General features: G+C 34.4%; 1 pseudogene; it reads left to right on the forward strand.

The window, feature by feature from the left end:
* Positions 1–17,500, forward strand: part of LOC136833723 (ATP-binding cassette sub-family D member 2-like) — a 66,750-nt pseudogene that overhangs the window by 17,817 nt on the left and 31,433 nt on the right.

Consider the following 17,500-nt stretch of genomic DNA (forward strand, 5'->3'; position numbering starts at 1 on the left):
CACTGCTGGAAAGAAGAAAATTGAAGACTAGGTACCAAGCGCTTTTGTGTAATATGTACATCTTTGAGGTACAGTGTAAAATAAAATTAATCATGAAAAGGGAAACTTTATGAAACAAAGATTTAAACCATAATGGCTTTAATCTTTATTTTATGAAGTTTTCTTTTCTATGAAGTTTTTTCAATTTTATTTTGTACCTCCAAGATGTATATGGCTTTAATTTCTGTTTTGTGAATTTTGTTCTTTTATGACTTTTTTTTTCATTTTACTTTGTACCCTGAAGATGTGTATGTAATATATAAAGTGTTTGGCAACTAGTCTTTTATTTTCTCATTTCCATTGGTTTTCTATATATTGAATATGTGTCACATGCAGTTTTATGACCTATTAGTGGTACATGTACTAATGAATGATGTTTAACTTGATTTTTATTCTTTAACCATTATAGTGTGTAGGTAAACATGATTGTTGATATGAACTGTTGCATTTCCAGGTTGAGCTTGGTATTCTTCAGCAAGCATACACATCTCTTGTGAGTCAGATGAAAGCCATCTTTAACAAAAGATTGTGGTACATAATGTTAGAACAGTTCTTGATGAAGTATGTATGGTCAGGAGCTGGAATGGTAATGGTGGCCATTCCTCTCTTAACCTCAACTAAAAATGAAGGTAAGTTATTTGATGTCGGTGAGATTTATTCCATTTTTCCTAGAATTAGCTTTGTGTTATTAAATGGGAAATTATTATAACATGACAGTAACAAATATTATTACAGTTGCAGTATATTTAAAGAAATTTGTCTATGTACTGGGAGGGGAAAATGAGATTTATAAAAAAAAAATATTCAGTGGACTGAAAGAATATTTAGATGAATATTATTCAAAGAGTAATATTGATGAAAGATTTACATTTTGATTGTAAGTGTCCCTCATGAAGCATATGGCATTTATATCAAGATGCTGTCCTAAAAGTACACTTTCATAGAGTTTATCTACATATTTTGAATGTATTCGTGTATAATTTTTATTTTCAACAGCTGAAGAATCAGATGGTGGTGTTTCTGAACCACAGTATTTTACAACTGCCAAAAACATGCTTGCATCTGGTGCTGATGCTGTAGAACGTCTTATGACATCATATAGTACGGTATCATAGTATTATATTATTATAATGCTGTATTGTAATTTTCCATTTTGTAAGTCAAAGCCTATGTGAAATGAAGAGAAGTTATCCTGTTTATCATACATTTGAAGCATGGGCAATAATCAAGTTTGTGAACCATAGGAAGACCAGGTGAAATAATGCTCTGAGCATGTTTTGTTTTCCCAACACAAAACACTACTTTTGTGATTATTCTCAATTCCAAACCAGTTAACCTCTCATTACTTAATTAATTTAAACCACTTGGCCTGAATTACTTCTATTGTTAACTGATGCAAGGGTGAAAGTTTTCCTAAAAGAACATGCAATAATTTTTTGTCATCCCATGTTAATTGGCAGCTGGAAGTATCTTGAAACAAGCGAGTAATATTCACCTGTTGAGATGCAATTATTGAGTCACTTTCATCACTTGATGAGAATTGGAGAAAAGTTGTAAGAGGTATAATTTTTTAATTAATTTTTTTGGCACTTTATTGGAACCATTTTGGGCCCTTTTGCTGAGTTGTTGACACTGTGGCAGGCACATGAAAAGTGAAGTTGGGTTATGGGCATTTACACACATAATCAGTACTGTAGCCCTGCCCCCCCCTCCCAATTAGGTCAAGATCAGGGGGAATTAGGCTGTGTTGATTGCTGTACAGTGTATCTGTGGAGCTGCAGGTACATAGCATGTCTACGGATACTACTCCTCTTATGTCAGGTAGAAAGATTGCAGTGATGGCCATTTGGAGACAGTGAATAGTGATTATAAGCTTTTAGTAATTCTGGCTAAGTAGTTTTGCAAAATATAAAACAGTGACAATAGATTTATACATATAAAGACAGTATATAAAAAACTCCCTTATAGATTCTAAATGATTGCATATTAGATGTTATGTTTGTTCTGGAGTATTGTGCAGCTCGACAAAGCACTTTTAATAACTTGGGATTAGCAAGGTCACTTAAATGTCAGTTCTTGTAGGTATATATTGCTGTCAAATTGTCTGTGGTTCATATTTTTTTTTTAGCTACTATAATTTCAAGTACAACATTTATAGACCCATGTTCTTCAGAAAGAGGCATTCATCTCAGAAAATTATCAAATACATATATTCTACTAAATTATTACAGTTTTTTCATGGTAATCGCAATGAAAATAAATCATGTGATTTTCTTGAATACTAAAGTCTTTTGCCTGAAACTTCATAATTTTTAGATAAGTGTTACGTTGAACTTTAATTGGTATGGAGCTGAGATTAGTCCATATCTGTCAGGGCATTTAGCATTATGCTTCATTATTGTACAGTTACTGTAATATGTGAGTTAGACTTTGTGAATTGACCCATCCCAAAGTTGCACTTCCTTAGATTTCAGTGCTTTCTTTCTTTGAAGTTTTTAATCATGATGGTATTTGTATATTTTGTAGATACTGTATAGATACTGTACAGCCTGTCGTATTACTGAGTCACTCTGTATATTTGCAATTGCAGGAAATAGTTGAATTAGCAGGATATACCGCAAGGGTGGGCAACATGCTACAAGTGTTTGAAGATGTACAAAGAGGTCATTACAGAGACCATCAATAATGACAGAAAATAATGATGCTGTGAGATCAGGATATAGCAGTAACTGCAATGTAGTATTCCGCAATGGCATGCCCCTCATTAATGGTGAGTTTGGGTTTACTTCTCCTTTAAGATTGTGTACTTTAAATACTTTATCCATTGTGTAATAGTGCAAAACGAGAAGCCCACTGCTTTACAAAAGCCTTCATTGGTTAATGATAATTGGCAATGTGTTATGATGGGTAAAACATTTCCACCTTGGAGGAAATCTTCTGCCCTGTTTGTCTAATACTACTGTACCCTGTACTGCTATTCTTTAGTTCAGTGCCCCAGGAAATCAAAGTGTATGTATGAATGCCATTTTCACTATTATTCATCCACTTAATTAATTCACCTTTTTAAAGCAGGCTCTTTATAGTCCCCAAAGCCTCAGGAGGCTGGCAATCAATTACTGACCTCAGCCCTCCAAATCATTATCTTCAGTTGATGCCTTTTTCGATGGACACCATACCTTTAGTCCATTGCTCCATCAGAAAATATGTACAACTTTGTAAATTCCTGCTTTAAAGTCCCCATTCACAAGTTACAATGTATGCCTGCAGGTATTCACACACATCCCTTTGCCAGTTACCATGAGTGCTCACAGGTGAGGCATCTGTGCTGGCTAGTATTGACAACCTTGGCTCCAGCTCTTCACAGACACTTTCAGTGTCTCTTCAGCCTATGCCAGCATCTGGGCCTGGTTTTCACCTGGAACAAATCAGGCCTAAATCCATCTAAGAAAGTGCTTTATCTGGGATGGTTCTTTACACATCAGTACTGTAGTATTAGTCAGTCTGATCATGGACAGGATTCAGAGGTTTGTTCCTTGGAGAAGTTAGTTCTGCAGAATTGTTTTGAACTGAGACCCCTGCAGATGGAGTTAAACATTAGTTGGTTGGCTGGCTTTGAGACATCTTGAAGATTACCCAGTGAGTGTGTCTCCTGGAGTTCTGGTAGATATCAATGGGAAGATTCAGAAAACATTCTGGTTGTTGTTAGTGCAACCATCTCTCAAGCTACTCCTGTTTACAGATACCTCAAAAGAGGGCTGGGTCAATGATCTCTTTGATTTAGCTATATCAGCAAGGTGGTCCTCATAAGAAGGAAGTAGCCTTATTCATATCCTAAAACATGAAGGCAGCTTATGTCTGGCAAAATCCTGAGTGTAGTGTCAGGCTACTCCACCAAAGTGGTATATGTATGTGACAGGGGAGACAAATCCCCATCCATGTGTTGTCTGGCAGTGGACATCTTTCTCTTAAGAATAAAATGTGTCAATGATTCCTAGGTTTGTCAAAGGGTAGTATAAAATTTCATGCCGACTCACTCGGTACATTTAATCTTTTGTCGCAGTCATGCTAAGGGAGATGGTGATTGTATCTTGCAAGGAAGCAGTCGTCTGCCTAGGTGTAGTTCAGTACTTCCAGACCAAGTAACTTGGGGAATAGTTGCCTTCAGTGTTCCTTGGAACAATCTGGAAGCCCATGCTTCTCTCTTTTTTTCTTCTCTCATTTTTTTCCCCTCATCTAACCATTCCTGGACAAGCTGCAGTGGTTAGTCAATACACTAATGGTTTTGATATCTTGAGTCTGATAGTGGACCATCCCAGGGTTCTGCCTTTTAGGGCAAAACCATACCAGCTGCATTTTTAAAACTTCCAGCAAAATCCTAGGCCACCATGGATTTCACATGTGGAGGATTGTCTTTCGAAGCAACAGATGATAACACAAACCCAGCAAAGAACTTCACTTCAAGACTGTATCAGGCCAAGTAGTGTGGGGTGTGTCTTGAGGGTACACTTCATGTGCTTAAGAGTGTTATTTTTGATTTCTCTGCTTCCTCACAATGCTTTAGAGGATTGATCCCAAATAATTCAAATTTTTACAATTAAGTTTATTATTTGGATACACTACTGTTAAAGCATGACCAACCCAGCCTCCCCACAACTTAATGGGTTGTCAAGAAGAATTCTGATGAGAACTAAAAGCAATATAAACACACCTAGTGGAGGACAGGTGAATGAGACAGTCATCTGGGTCAGCAAAACAATCTTCTTTATTTTACTTTGAATGCTGACTGCACCGCCAGTAAAAAGATGTAGATATTTTTAACAATAGGTTAATTATCCAAATAATGAATATTAATGAATAAATTTACATTTTTCTCCTTAGAGGACTTGAAAAATATGATTGTGAACTCAGACAGGTGGGAAGGGGGACATTTCTTCCTCTGTGGAATGTGTAGAGATTGCCACTGATTGTAGATACGGCTATCATAAAGTAATGGGTTGTTTATGGAAAATTAATTTTGTTTTAAAAATATTATAATTTATTTTATTGTTAACATTACTACTTGGGTTACTGATAATGTAGAACATAGATACAGTAATTGTATTCTTCTATATTTAGGTCATGTTACTGAGAGTGTTGATGGAACCATAATTGTGGAAGATGTGCCAATTGTAACACTGAATTGCGATGTTGTTGTTCCGTCCCTCACCATTACTGTCCATCCACAAATGCACCTTCTTATTACTGGTAAGAAATTAGTTTTCAGTACATTTTTATGTTTAACTAATCTGAAAATGTAATTTTTTAAATAAGCATGCTTAATATTAGTGAATGAGCTATTGCTTTGTATCTTATATTATCGGTTACAATTATTTCCACGTGCATTTATGTAATGTGTGTATGTATGTATGTATGTATGTATGTATGTATGTATAACTGAATCACGAAAATATGGAACGTGATGAATATATAAGTAAATAATATATATATATTATTCTTTTTATGCTTTAAAACATCTACTTTTAGTAAATTGCTTTTTATATAGGTAACTTACCAAATAATTACATAGCTATAGTTTCTACTTTATGCATCAGCTCAAAAATCGAAATTCGTGGTAGTGCATTTTTGTTTTGGGTGTAGATATACTGCCCTGCCCACTTTCAGGGAAGAATAGGTACAATGTAGCTAAAGAGCTCAATTCGTTTCTGCCAAGCTAATGACTGAACACCAGTTATTAGCAGCTTTGATTCGTTTTCGCCGGATGGTTGGAGATCGTCTTTGGTGAAGTACTCTTTGCTTTTGGTAGCTCAGCTATTTAGCTTACCTAGAATTCTGGATTATCTCTTTGATTGTGACTTGCCCAATTGGACTTTTTTGACCTATTATGTCTGACTCTAGTTTGTCTAGCATTAGGTATTGCAGCAAAGGCTGAAAATTAGACTAACTTCTGCAAAATATAACTTACATTACAGTATGTAGTTCTTGTAGGGAGCAAATTTGCTCTCCTGAGCTTAATTGGCAAGCATGGTTGACAGATGAAATGCTGCAGGACTGGTCAAACCTCGACTTTTACGCCTTCCCTCCCTTCAGCATGCTGAGGGAGGTGTTGAAAAAGTTCAATGCACACAACAACTTATCAATGACCTTAGTCGCTCCCTTTTGGCCACACAAGGAGTGGTTCCCCAATCTGCTAGGCCTTTTGACGGACTTCCCAAGGCTACTTCCGCAGAAGAGAAATCTTCTCAAACTGCTGCACTTTCTCTGATTCCATCAAGGGTTATCCACTCTCGCTCTGACAGGCTTCAGACTGTCAGGGAGCTTGTCAGAGTGAAAGGGTTTTCAAGGAAGGCTGCAGAGGCTATTGCTAAGTGTAGGCGACAATCTTCTCTTGCAGTCTACCAAGCCAAGTGGGCAGTTCTTAGGAAGTGGTGCGGGGAGCAAAATATCTCCTCTTCTCAAACATCTGTAGCCCAAATCACAGATTTTCTATTACATCTTAGAACCACGAAAGGACTCACAACATCTACCATCAAGGGTTACAGAGCGATGTTGAGTTCAGTGTTTAAACATAGAGGAGTAGAGAGGAGTAGACGTGTCCTCAAACCAAGACATCTGCGATTTAATAAAACATTTTAATACTAGTAAACAAGCAAAGCCTCAGGAGTTGCTTGGAACTTGGGCGTGGTCCTAAATGGCTGTCAGGACCGTTTGAACCTTTGGATTAAATGCTGTCACTTCGAATCTGAAGAAGAATACCTTATTTTTGATGGCACTGGCTACAGCCAAGAGAGCCAGTGAGCTTCATGCCATTGATAAAAGGGTAGTTTTCTCACAAGGCAATGTTGCATACTCATTGATTTTGGATTTTTTGGCTAAGAATGAGGATCCGACTAACCCTTGGCCCCTGCTCCTTTTCAATCAAGAGCCTTCCAAACAAGAGAAAGTCCTCTGTCCTGTAGGAGCCTTGAGAGTATACCTTGAAAGAACCAAAAACCTTAGAGGTTCGGCCTCGAATCTTTGGTGTTCTGTGAAAAACCCCAGCCGTCCTTTGTCCATGAATGCATTATCATTCTTTTTAAGATCTGTGATTTCAGAAGCACATTTGGGAGTTCAAGATGATTTACTGCCCTTATGTAAAGTAAAGGCTCTTGAAATAAGAGCCTTGGTGACATCTTTGGCTTTCAAACGCAACATGTCTCTCTCTTTTCAAATTTGCAAGCAAAATTTTGGAGGTGCAAGTCAGTCGTCGCCATGTTTTACTTGCGGGACATTGAAACAGTGTACGAAAAATGCAGTATTTTAGGTCCGTTCTTCACAGCTGGCATGGTATTGGGGGATGAAGGATAAGAGGAACGCCCTTTATTTTTCCTCTACCCACTCTCCTTGAATAAGGACAGTTGTACTTCTTGGAAAAGTCTGCTGAACACTGAGTCTGGAGTGTCACCACTGTATTTTTATGGTTTTGGTTAAAATTTTCATGGTGGTGTAGATTGATTTTATCTGGTCTTTGTTGTTCTATTGTACTGCGCCCAGGGCAAGGGCATATCCACATATTATTTATGTGAACCTTTTGGACTGTAAACTTTGGCAACCTGCGATTAACCTCCTACATTGCAAAGCACCCCCTCAAGTAGAGGCGACCCTTGGCTCTACTGCCACACCGCTACAGGTCGAGAGGAGCTACGACTAGAGGCAGTACCCGTCTGCCATTGCTCCCTCACCAGATAAGGTTACAATAAGCATTTCAAGATGCTAGCTAATTTTCTATTCCAAATTCTTCTCCATATCAGTGTTTTTTGGGGTAGTATATGTCCATTCATCCCACCTCCAATCAATGTGGGATTCAGCTATGTAATTATTTGGTAAGTTACTTATATAAAAATGACTTTTTTACAATAAAATAAAGTTTTATATATACTTATCAAATAATTACATGATCAGAGCCCTCCCTCCACCCCTGTCATGGACATAGAGCATAAACGAATTGAGCTCTTTAGCTACGTTGTACCTATTCTTCCCAGAAAGTGGATGGGGCAGTATACCTACACCCAAAACAAAAGAGCGCTACCGCGAATTTCGAGCTTTGAGCTGCCGCGTAAAGTAGAAACTATGGCTATGTAATTATGTGGTAAGTATATATAAAACTTTATTATCTTATAAAAAGTCATATTTGTTTTGACAAGTAGGAGAAAGATTGAAGTTATTAATAATGTTTGAATTGCACCTAAGTAATGTTAAAATATTGCACTGTATTAACATTGATCACTAGTGCTACATTGTCTGATGTTAAAACTAAAGTGTAGGACAGTACAGTATGTGCTTTTTTTAATGCAGTGAAGCTTGGTAATCTAAAGTGAATATTAATGCAGTGAGGCTTCATTTTAAAATGAGTATTGAATTATTTGAAGTGAATACATCTAGTCTGATTTTTAAGAAAATTAAGTATATCTGCAATGTGAGATGATTTAGTCATAAGCCTGGTTTATATAGGATAATTTAATAGTTTCTGTACCATATTCTACCACACTGTACAATTTATTTGTACTTAACCCCACTGCATTGTGTACAGTACAGTACAGTTTACCATAACACTTAACCCTAATGTGTGTGTCCCCATAGGGGGAGTAGTAGCAGTGCACCCCATGCAGTGTACTGTAGGCATTACTTAGGGTTCTTTGCAGGGTCTCTTCGGCCCCTAGCTTGCAACCCCTTCTATTCCTTTGTACTGTACTTCTGTTCATATTTTTCTTCCCTCTTACTGTCCAACCTCTCCTAACAATTGTTTCTTAGTGCAACTGCCAGGTTTTTCTCCTGTTACACATTTAAATCCTTTTAACTCTGTTTCCCTTTCACCACTGAATGACCTCATAGGTCCCAGTGCTTGGCCTTTGGCCTGAATTGAAATTCCATTCCTACCCCAGTGTGAGTATCCTGTGAATAATATTGATGAAGTCTCCCTCACGACAGAGTACCTTCTGTTTTCTCTTGTATCACCAAGCTCCTAAAGGTGGTTTCCTTGGCCTGAATAGTTTTCTTTATGGTGTACTTGGGTTGTTGGGGGAGAGGTTGTAATTAGAAAGCTTCATCCAACAAGGAAACCCACCAGATGGATTTGGGAGAATTTAATTTTATGTGAATCTTTATTAGTACAGTATCACCATTTATCAACGTACAGTTTACAATGTTGTAGTAAGTCAGACATTTCTTTTTTGTCATTTTTATTATCTACCATTTTATATTGTAATTGCAATTATTGTATACTTAGCATTCATGAAAGAAAGGTTCAAGCACTCAACGAAATCTTTTGTATGCTTTTTTAAAATCAAGGATTTGTCATCTGGCTTCTATCAGTTTTATTAAAGTTGACCAGTTAATATTTACAGATGCACTATATATACAGTAATCTTACAGCACTACTGTAGCATGCACAGTTGGATGTAAAATACATAGTCTAAGATTTTATCTTATTTTCATAGTCATTTATCATAATTCCAGTTTTGATGTCTCTTTATTTACAAAAGTGCCTGTAGATGATTTACTGGAATTTTTAGAGGAAGAATTAGAAAGTTATGATATTCCTGTAACTGTAGCAAACCTCACAAATCTTTTAAGGTTATGTATCAAAGATAGTAAATTTTGTTTCAATGGGGAATTTTTGTACAAACGTTGAGCATGGCTATGGGTAACCCCTTATCTCCTGTCCTTAGCAATTTACATGGAATTTTTTGAGACAAAGTTCTTACCAAGAATTTTGCCCCGAAAAGTTATATGGTTTAGGTATGTGGATGACATTTTCTGTATCTGGCCAATTCACGAAAAATCTCCAGGAATTTCTCGTTAAGCTAAATAATTTAGTCCCTTCTATAAAATTTACCGTAGAGGAAGAAAGAAATTGTAATTTGAATATTCTTGATGTAACTGTCCATAGGCATGATAGAAATTTCACCTTTTCAGTCTTTTGAAAATCAACTAACATTGCCTCTTTTGTTCATTATTATTCCAATCACCATCAAAATGTTAAACTCTCTGTCTTTTCTGGAATGTTCTTAAGGGCTTTACGTGTATGTAGCCCGCAGTTCATTGATGCTGAGATCAAAACTATTAAATTTATGATATTGCTTTGAAACTTAAATACCCAAGGACCTTTGTAGATGTAGCATGGAAAAGAGCCAGGAACACATTTTATTTAACTTCTAACAAAATTGAATTCAGCAAGCATAATATTCTCAAATTACCACATGATGAAAGGTTTTTACAAATTCCTAGAATTTTAAAGCTTTCCAACATAAATGTTGTTTTCAGTAATTTTAATGTCAAGAGTTTAGTAATAAAAAATTCTCGTAAATATGTTTCTGGCTGCATCTATGAAATTCCTTTTAAAAGTGTGATAAAATATATTATGGACAAACTGGAAAATCACTTTTACAACGAATCAAACAACACCAATATTCTGTGAGAAATGGCCAAATATCGAATGCATGATTTGTACATATGAGAGATTTAGATCATCCTATTAATTCTTAAACGCCGAGCCTCTATTTACAAAAGTGTCTGCTGTATGCCGGCGGTGTTCGGGAGTTAGCGCTGAAGCAGAAAAAAAGTTTTTTTCAAAAAATCACAGCACGCTTAGTTTTTAAGATTAAGAGTTCATTTTTGGGGCCTTTTTTGTCATTGCTTGAAATTTAGTATGCAACCATCAGAAATGAAAAAATATCATTATCACGTATAAATATTGAAATATATGACAGCGCAAAAAAAAATGTCATATATAATTGTATACAAATCGCGCTGTGAGCAAAACGGTTAAAGCTAATGAGTTATTTTTTTTCTTTGTATTGTACACTAAATTGTGATGATTTTGGTATATAACAAATTGTAAAATGATCAAAGCAACACAGAGAAAGTATTATCGCAAAATGATGCATGAATTCGTAACACACGGACGTAAAAAAAAGTTTTTTTTCAAAAATTCACCATAAATCAAAATATTGTGCTAGAGACTTCCTGTTTGTTGCAAAATAAAGGTAATTGATTGAATATTACTAGACTGTAAGTGTTTTAGCTTACAATTGCAGTTTTTGACCATTTCGGTCGAGTTAAAGTTGACCAAAGGTCGAATTTTTTCTATTTATTGTGATTTATATGAAAATATTTCAAAACTGATAAAAGCTATAACCATGAATTATTTTTTGTTGTATTCTACATGAAATTGTGCACATTTTCATATATAAAACTTTATGTAACGGCTATTAGAAAAATGGTGCAAACATTACAACAAAGTGACGAAAGAATTTCTGAGATTTTCGGCCGAGTTACCGCATGGACGTAAGGAAAAAGTTTTTAAAAAAATTCACCATGTATCGAAATATTGTGCTAGAGACTTCCAATTTGTTGCAAAATGAAGGTAAATGATTGAATATTACTAGAATGTAAGAGTTTTAGCTTAAAATTGTGTTTTTCGACCATTTCGGTCAAGTCAAAGTTGACCAAAGGTTGTAATTCTGGCACATCGTGATTTATATGAAAATATTTCCAAACTGATAAAAGCTACAACCATGAGTTATTCTTTGTTGTATTCTACATGAAATTGCGCACATTTTCACATATAAAACTTTATGTAACGACTAATATAAAACGATGCAAACATTACGACAAAGTGACGAAAGAATTTCTGAGATTTTTCGGCGAGTTACAGCATGGACGTAAGGAAAAAGTTTTTTATAAAATTCACCATAAATCGAAATATTGTGCTAGGGACTTCCAATTTGTTGCAAAATGAAGATAAATGATTGAATATTACTAGAATGTAAGAGTTTTAGCTTATAATTGTGTTTTTTTACCATTTCGGTCGAATCAAAGTTGACCGAAGGTTGAAATTTTGGCACTAATCGTGATTTATATGAAAATATTTCCAAACTGATAAAAGCTACAACCATGGGTTGCTTTTTGTTGTATTCTACATGAAATTGCACACATTTTCATATATAAAAATTTATGTAACGACTAATATAAAACGGTGCAAAAATTACGACAAAATGACGAAAAAGAATTCCTGAAATTTTCGGCCGAGTTACCGCATCGACGTAAGGGAAAAGTTTTTTTCAAAAATTCGCCATAAATTGAATTATTGTGCTAGAGACTTCCAATTTGTTGCAAAATGAAGGTAAATGATTGAATATTACTAGAATGTAAGAGTTTTAGCTTAACAATTGCGTTTTTCGACCATTTTTGGTCGAGTCAAAGTTGACGGAAGGTTGAAATTTTTTGTAGTCGACGTGCGTTACATCCACTCGTCACCCGACAGATAATTTTAGTCGACTTACGATACATCCAGTCGGCGTTTAAGGGTTAACTGGAGTAAAGCAAGATCTTTAGTCCCGTGCAATGACACAGTTAAAGGGAATATCATCGAATCTTGTTTTATCAAGTCAAATAATGAAAGTGTTCTAAATTTAAATTTTGGTTTGTTTAAACTTGATGCCTTCATAATGAAAAAAGTTGTTGATAAATATATGCAAATTTAATATTCATTTTTATACATGTTTCTGCAATGTGAATGGGTAAGATTCCGTTTCTCTTATGGTTAAGTATATATATGGATTTAGTTTGTGACCGCGTGATCCCGGATTTGCCGTGGATTAACCTTTTGTTTTTTATCCCCTGGCAATTAACCATCTGGTATTCAAGGTTATACATGTTTTTGGATTTTGTAAGAGTAAACTTCCTTATCTGTTTGGTCTACGGTTCCAGTTTGTGACAGCTTGTTCCTAGATTATCCTGGATTATCTTTCTGTTTATTACCCTTTGACAGCTGACCATCTGGTATTCTTGTTCTTTTTGTTTACTTTGCAACCTTCTTTGTATCTGTGTCTCATTTTGTGTCCAGGTGATCGTTAATAAACGTGAAAGGGCTTGGTACTGAATTTCTGCCTGTCATTTTCCTGTGAGGATTAAACATACACTGAAGTCATGTGCATCTACTGTGATTTTTTGAGCATATATATATATATATATATATATATATATATATATATATATATATATATATATATATATATATATATATATATATATATATATTATATATATATATATATATATATATATATATATATATATATATATATATATATATATATATATATATATATATATATATATATATATATATATATATATATATATATACACACAGTGAACCCCGTTTTCATGCGGGGATCGTCCCCACACCCCAGCGAATAGGTCAAATCTGCAAATGCTTAAAACCCCTCTAAAAACACTTAGAACTGCCCATTTTGATAGCTTAAACCAAGAAAAACCCTGTAAAAATGCTTATACCTGAGTATTTTAATAGTTATATCACAAAAAGTGCATTTATTCATGAAAATTATATGAAAATACAGTAATTAGTGAATATTTCTCAGTGAAAATACCACGAATGGCTAAATTTTCATGAAAAATGGCTAGATATGTTCCACAGAGAAACCAGCATGAATGCGTGAGTCCGCGAACCATGAGAACGCGCGAATACTGGGGTTTACTGTATATATATATATATATATATATATATATATATATATATATATATTATATATATATATATATATATATTATATATATATATATATATATATATATATATATATATATATATATATATATATTATTTTTTCCAACAACTCCAGTCAACGGCCAAGAAAAGACCTGAGGATTAACTTGTCTGTGACATCCGATTTCCAATGTCCTCCTGACAAGTTCATATTGTTGGTTTGATTGATAACAGCAGATTCCAGCATGTTTCTTTTGTATGGGCAGCTACTTTTGGAAACCAATATATGGTATAGCCTTTATCCCTAATATTTACGAAAATCCCTGAACTCTCTGAAGCATATTGATGTTATTCAAGGGGATGTTTAAGCTGTTAAATCTTTTATAAAATCCTCTGCATGTTTTATGTGGGAGGATGAGAAGGTTCCTAAGAAAGGTGATAACAGGTCCGTAAGCCATTTTGATAATTTACACATGAAAGAGTCCCTGCTGGATATTATGGGGCATAGAGGAGTCCTATCTTTGTGTTTTTGGGAGGCCATAACAAGAGGGGAGAGAGCAGTTGATTATCTTGAATGATTCTAGGAAGTCTGTATCCTTCTTATTACCCCCTATGGTTCTGACTGATTATTAAATTTGGCAGCAATATTTGTTGTGGGATCGTTTGTTAATTTTTCATAGGTTTCATCATTTAAAAGTTCTTGAGCTTTATTAATGTACATCTCCTTATCTAAAAGAACTATCTTCCCATCTTTATCAGATTTTGTGTTGATGATATCCTCCCTTCCTCATAACCTTATTAACACTTTTTGGAACCTTTTTGGGAGCGAATTTTTATTTTTCTCCAGGACATTTAGCAAAATACCTTTGAGACACATCTTTTTTATCATAGTTGTTTCTTGCAAAGTTTTTATCAAACACAACCAAGAAGTTAAGATTACTCTCGGGACCTCGTTTTAGAGCAAGTGATACACCAAGATTTAATACCTTCTGTTCTTCTGCGGTGAGGGGATGATTAGAGAGGTTCAGCACATTACATGTATTAGGTAAGCCAAGATTATTCCATACACTATTCCTAAGGAGTCTTTTTAATTTGTTGTACAGATTTATGGAGTGGTACTCATTGTGTTCAGTAGCACCTGATAGCACACAAAAGGAAAGATATCTATACATACTATCATCCTGGCACAGGAGGTGAAGCAATGTGGCTGACTCACTTAATTTTCTTCCCATCACATAGATGTCTTGGTGTGTGGCATGTATTCTGTCTTGGAGGAACGAGCGGATGGAATCTGGAAATGGGTCTGAAGTCGAGAGGTTGACACTAAATTGTACATTTCCCCTGTAAATAGCAGTATCAGAATCTTCCACCATTTATTTATGTATTCACTATTTTCATTTGTGAGAAGAGCATTACTGTGAATTTTGTCTCTGACTCTTTAACTCGTTAATCTAGAATCTTTGTGTATATGTGGGGATTTCGATACAGACCTCCAGTCTAGTGAAAGCACTTAGTAATGGTCATAATGACTGAAGTCACATATGCAAAGTGGAAGAGATATGCCATAAGTGAAGTGCTCAATTTCTGTAGTGTGTTTTACAGGTTGGTACAGTAATGTGATGTTAGGGTTTTTGAGTTCAAATCTACTTTACAGGTCCAAATGGGTGTGGGAAAAGTTCATTGTTCCGTATTTTGAGTGGCTTATGGCCTGTCTATGGTGGACGTCTACAGAAGCCTGTTGTTTCTGATATGTTTTATATTCCACAAAGGTAAAGTTGTTTATCATAGTATTAATATATACAACCACTGGTATAATGCTACTTAAAAAATTCTGCAGCTGCAGAAATAACAGCCATAACATAATTATAATTTTTTTGTATCTAAAATGAGCTGTATGGCCAATGTAAGCATCCTGTGCATATTAAAACTATTAATATATGATTTGCATTGAAGAATCTATTTCCTGCAGGCCATACATGTCTTCAGGAACCTTGGGATCAAGTAACTTACCCCCGATACTTATGAGGATATGAAAAGAATGGTATGAGCGATGCAGATTTGGAAAAATATTGGGAATTGTAAATCTCAACACCTAGTGCCTCGTGAAGGAGGCTGGGACTCTGTGCAAGACTGGAAAGATGTTCTCTCCGGAGGTGAAAAGCAACGTATGGGCATTGCCAGACTTTTCTATCACAAGTAAGACCTTTACATTTCTTATTCATTAACTGATGTTAGGCTCTAATTAAGACATACAGTCTCTTCAACATTCCAAGAAAAGTATATAAGTTGGAGGTACTGTACTGTTTTGTTTTACTTTTATCAAGTTACGCATATAGACAACACTATTACTGTAACTGACGTTCTATAAAACAAATGGGAAAGGGAAATAACATAAGAAATATGTATGTTCTAGAGTGAATAAGAAAAGAATTTCTATTCTTGAAAAATATTAGAATTAGACATTTGACTGAATTTTAGTAAAGAAACAGAAATTTTAGTTAATGTGACTGTGCAGTAACTCTTCCAAAATTGACTGGGCTACAGATGATGGGATTGAGGGTTATGTAATAGTGTATGGACTACCTGATTAGTTTGGGTTAGTTTTTTGTTTGCCCTTTGGTAGTACCTTAAAGTCAGTGTCATTCACATGCTGTGAGACTAAAGGGGATGCAAATAGGTGAGTGGTAAATCTGGATTAATCTGGATTACACAAAAATGGCCTGATAATATGTTGAGAAGAGAAATGTGCCATGTTTGTCTCAGTTGATCCTGAGGAGGTGTGAGAACATAAAAGTTCTCAGTCCATATAATATAATATAATATAATATATACAACATATATATACAGGTAGTCCCCGGTTAATGGCGGGCTCGGTTACCAGCGATCTGGTTTTATGGGGCTTGTCTAGAGACGAAAATCAGCAGTTTTCGGTGCCTAAAATTGCCGATTTCCGCTTAGCGGCACCGATACATACCTAACAGAGGAGCCGATAACTGAAAATTGGCGCTTTTCAGCGCCAATAACCCCCGCAAATCGCTGAAAAAGCGCCAAAAATAGCCGATTTTTGGTTAGTGGCGATTTTTGGTTATATCACACCTCAGAAACGGAACCCACTCTCGATAACTGGGGACTGCCTGTATATATATATATATATATATATATATATATATATATATATATATATATATATATTATATATATATATATGTATATATATATATATATATATATATATATATATATATATATATATATATATATATATATGTGTGTGTATATATATATATATATATATATATATATATATATATATATATATATATATATATATATATATATATATATATATATATATATATATATATATATATATATATATATATATATATATATATATATATATATATATATATATATATATATATATATATATATATATATATATATATATATATATATATATATATATATATATATATATATATATATATAGCAGTATATATATAAAAAGTATAGTACTGATATATACATGGCACCATTAGGTGGGTTATTAGTGCTATTATTGCAGATTTTTAGTTACCGGCAATTTTTAAAATTAGCGGCACTTGGCCAGAAACGGAACCCCTGTTGTTAACCAGAGACTGCATTATATATATATATATATATATATATATATATATATATATATATATATATATATATATATATATATATATATATATATATAGTGAACCCCATATTCACGGGAGATGCATCTGTTACTTCGTCGAATAGCTAAAATCCATGAATACTTAAAACACTCTAAAACACTTAGAACTGCCCATTTTGATAGTTTAAACACAAGAAAAACTTTGTAAAAATTCTTATACCTGGGTATTTTAATAGTTTTATCACAAAAGTGCATTTATTCATGAA

This window comes from Macrobrachium rosenbergii, chromosome 52 (genome assembly GCF_040412425.1).
Source record: "Macrobrachium rosenbergii isolate ZJJX-2024 chromosome 52, ASM4041242v1, whole genome shotgun sequence".
NCBI classification, from domain to species: domain Eukaryota; kingdom Metazoa; phylum Arthropoda; class Malacostraca; order Decapoda; family Palaemonidae; genus Macrobrachium; species Macrobrachium rosenbergii.